Consider the following 4,065-nt stretch of genomic DNA (forward strand, 5'->3'; position numbering starts at 1 on the left):
TGCCTGTAATCCCAGCTACTCAGGAGGCTGAGGCAGGAGAATTGCTTGAACCTGGGAGGCAGAGGTTGCAGTGAGCCGAGATTGCACCACTATACTCCAGCTGGGCGATGAGCAAAACTCCGTCTCAAAAACAAAACAATACAAAACAAAACTATTCTTCTTCCAGCAGATTATGTTTACATGATGAAAACCTCTCCCCATCACCATTTATTTAGCTCCTGTGTGTTAGACATTATTCTTTCACAATTTCATTTAATGCTCATAACTATTTAGTGCAGTCGTAGATAGTATAATTCTCATTTTATAGGTAAATTAACTGATGCTCAGAGAGGGTAAGTAATCAGCCAAGGGCAGAACTGGAATTAATCTCAGGTCTTTCTCTCTCAAGTTCAGGTTTTTTTGTTTTGTTTGATTTTTGAACCTAAGATACAGAGGTCTGAGTTGAATGTACTCAATTCATGGTATGTTTTCATCAGTGGTTGTCCTTGTATTTCTTTTTCTGTGTTTTCCAGGTTGGGGGTGTAAGATCATGGCTCACTGCAGTCTCGACTTCGGTTCAAGCGATCTTCCCATCTCAGCCTCCAGAATAGCTGGGACTGCAGGCACGTGCCACCATGCCTGGCTAATTTTTGTATTTTTTGTAGAGATGGGGTTTCATCACATTGCCCAGGCTAGTACTGAACTCCTGGACTCAACTCATCCACCTGCCTCAGCCTCTCACAGTGCTGGGATTACAGGAGTGAGCCACCACACCTGGCCTATATTTCTTGGATCTTCACGTTTGTGATCTAACTACACTGTGTACAAATGGGATGAACCAGTATTTGCCAATATTCGAACATTTTTGACCTACAAATAGAGCAACCTGATATGGTTCGACCAAATATGTATGTTACAGTTATTATTATACATGGTGGTCACTGATTCATATACATTTAGTTCAGTCGTATTCTTGTCTGTATGGTCAGCACTTATGTTAGGCCCTCAGGAAAAGCTGACAGAACCGATGGATCACTGCCGGTCTGAAAAGGAAATGAGGAAAACAAATTCTCCTACCTTGAACTATTCTGCAAACTTTAACCAGGGGTAAGTGTTTATCTGGGCTTCTTGGACCATGATAAGGGCTTAGGGTTTACTCAGTAGAGGCCAACCCAGCATGCGTAGAATCATAATATTTCAATATTAAAAAGAATGCTCCGTTTTTCAGAGTGGAAGTGAGGCCTTGAAAATTCCAATTAATTGCTCAAAGTCCTATTCGTTTTTATTTGAACTAGTAAATATAAAATTATACCAGAATTCAGATAGAGTGCCTTGATAATACATTGTTTTGAAAAGTTTTGATTTTTTTTTTTTTTTTTTTTTTTTGAGACAGAGTCTCACTGTGTTGCACAGGCTGGAGTGCAGTAGAGTGATCTTGGCTCACTGCAACCTCCACCTCCTGGTTCCAGTGATTCTCTAGCTTCAGTCTCCCAAGTAGTTAAGACTACAGGCACCCACCACCACGCTCAGATACTTTTTGTATTTTTAATAAAGACAGGGTTTCACCATGTTGGCCAGGCTGGTCTCGAACTCCTGACCTCAGGTAATCCTCCCATCTCGGTCTCCCAAAGTGCTGGGATTACAGGTGTCAGCCACCACCATGCCCGACCTTCAATTAACTTTTTAATGTTTATTATTTTACTCTGATACTAAAAATTATGCATGTTTAACATGAATAAGGATACAATCACTTCTATACACACATGCATACATTTACATCTATGCCTCTATATTAAAAACTATGGGAAAAAGAAATGGGGAGATGTAGGTCAAAGAATACAAACCAGCAGATACGTAGGATGAAGAAGTCTAGAGGTCTAATGCACAACATGAAGACCATAGTTCATAACGTTGTATTGTATCTGAGTTTTTTGTTAAATAAGTAGATTTTAGCTGCTCTTGTCATACTTTACACAAGCCTTTATGTGACAGTACAGATATGTTAATTCATTTCACTATAGTAACCATTTTACTATCTATATATAGCCCATAACATCATGTTATAAATCGCAAATACACACAATGAAATTTATTTTTATTTATTTTATTTATTTCTGAGACAGAGTCTTGCTCGCTCTGTTGCCCAGGCTAGAGTGCAGTGGTATGATCTCAGCTCACTGCAACCTCCGCCTCCCTGGTTCAGGCAATTATCCTGCCTCAGCCTCCTGAGTAGCTGGGATTACAGGTGCCCACCACCATTCCCGGCTGATTTTTGTAATTTAGAAGATCACCTCAAGTGATCTTCCAGCTTCCGCCTCACAAAGTGCTGGGATTACAGGTGGTAGCGACCACTGCATCATCCATCCCAGTATAATTTATTTTAAAAAAAACTATGAGTTCAGGCCGGGTGCAGTGGCTCATGCCTGTAAACCCAGCATTTTGGGAGGCCAAGGTGGGCGGATCACCTGAGGTCAGGAGTTTTGAAACCAGCCTGGCCAACATGGTGAAACCCCGTCTCTACTAAAAATACAAAATTAGCTGGGCGTGGTGGTGCATGCCTGTAATCCCAGCTACTTGGGAGGCTGAGGTAGGAGAATCACTTGAACTCGGGATGCGGAGGTTGCAATGAGCCGAGGTCATGCCATTGCACTCCAGCCTGGGCAAAAAGAGCGAAACTCCACTTAAAAAAAAAACAACCAAAAACCCAAAAAACAAAACAAAACCAACTATGAGTTCACACTGATACCTCCAATTCCAATACAATAGCATAGGGTATTCTCCCTTCCCATACTTCTAACTTCAGTCTACCACAGTGAGAAAGCTGGCTCTGTCACGTTTAATACATTTAGTGACTTAATCAATCATCCTGAATGCAACTAACCTCCCATCTAAGCTTCTAGGCCTTTCCCACTTGGATGCCTTGTTCTCTGGTCTTGGGCTCTAGGGCTAAGACTCTGTGTAGGGCTGCCTCCCAGGCGTTCAAGCCCTCTTTACCTTCTCAGGTTCCTCAGCTTCCTTACCTGGTAGGTCACTGACACTTGGCTGTGGACAACCTGGTGTAGATGTTCCTTTGTTCTGTACACCTAATGTCTTTGGCCCTGAATATTTTAGGATGGAAAAGGGGAAGAGGAACACTGAATGTGCACTTCGGAATGGGTATTGTACCTCTTATTTTATGAAGTTCTTTATTCACATTTTATTTCTTTAGTAATTCACAGAACAGGAATTTTTGGATTAAAGTTTTTTGTTTTGTTTTGTTTGTGTTTTTTTTTTTTTGAGACAGAGCCTCACTCTGTCGCCCACGCTGGAGTGCAGTGGTGCGATCTTGGATCACTGCAACCTCCGCCTCCCAGGTTCAAGCAATTGTCTGCCTCAGCCTCCCAAGTAGTTGGGATTACAGGCGCCCACCACCACGCCCAGCTACTTTTTTGTATTTTAGTAGAGACGGGGTTTCACCATTTTGGTCAGGCTGGTCTTGAACTCCTGACTTCGTGGATCCACCCGCCTCGGCCTCCCAAAGTTCTGGAATTACAGGCGCGAGCCACTGCGCCCGACCTGGATGAAAGTTTTTCATAGGAAGTCTTGCTCTGTAGCCCCGGCTGGTGTGCAGTGGTGCGATCATAGCTCACTGCAGCCTCAAACTCCCGGGCTCAAGTGATCCTCCAGCCTCAGCCTCCTCAGTAGCTTGGACTACAGCTGCACACAACCATGCCCAGCTAATAGAGATGAGAGTCTCACTATGTTGCCCAGGCTGGTCTCGAACTCCTGGGCTCAAGTGATCCTCTTGCCTGGGCCTCCCAAAATTGAGACTACAGGCGTAAGCCACTGCTCCTGGCCCGAAACAGTGTTTTTAAAGCTTTAAAAAATATGCCAATATGGTGAAAACCCGTCTCTACAAAAATACAAAAAGTAGCCGGGCATGACGGCAGGTGCCTGTAATCCCAGCTACTCTGGAGGCTGAGGCAGGAGAATCGCTTGAACCTGGGAGACGGAGGTTGTAGTGAGCCGAGATCGCGCCACTACATGCCAGCCTGGGCGACTGAGGGATACTCCGTCTTAAAAAAAAAAAAAAAAAATTTCCCCAAG

At 43.6% G+C, this 4,065-nt stretch overlaps 1 protein-coding gene across 1 annotated transcript in view; it reads right to left on the reverse strand.

Annotated features, from left to right (window-relative positions):
- Positions 1-4,065, reverse strand: part of TIPIN (TIMELESS interacting protein) — a 59,672-nt gene that overhangs the window by 55,141 nt on the left and 466 nt on the right. The window lies entirely within an intron of this gene.

Source organism: Mandrillus leucophaeus, unplaced genomic scaffold, assembly GCF_000951045.1.
Source record: "Mandrillus leucophaeus isolate KB7577 unplaced genomic scaffold, Mleu.le_1.0 Scaffold12, whole genome shotgun sequence".
NCBI lineage: Eukaryota > Metazoa > Chordata > Mammalia > Primates > Cercopithecidae > Mandrillus > Mandrillus leucophaeus.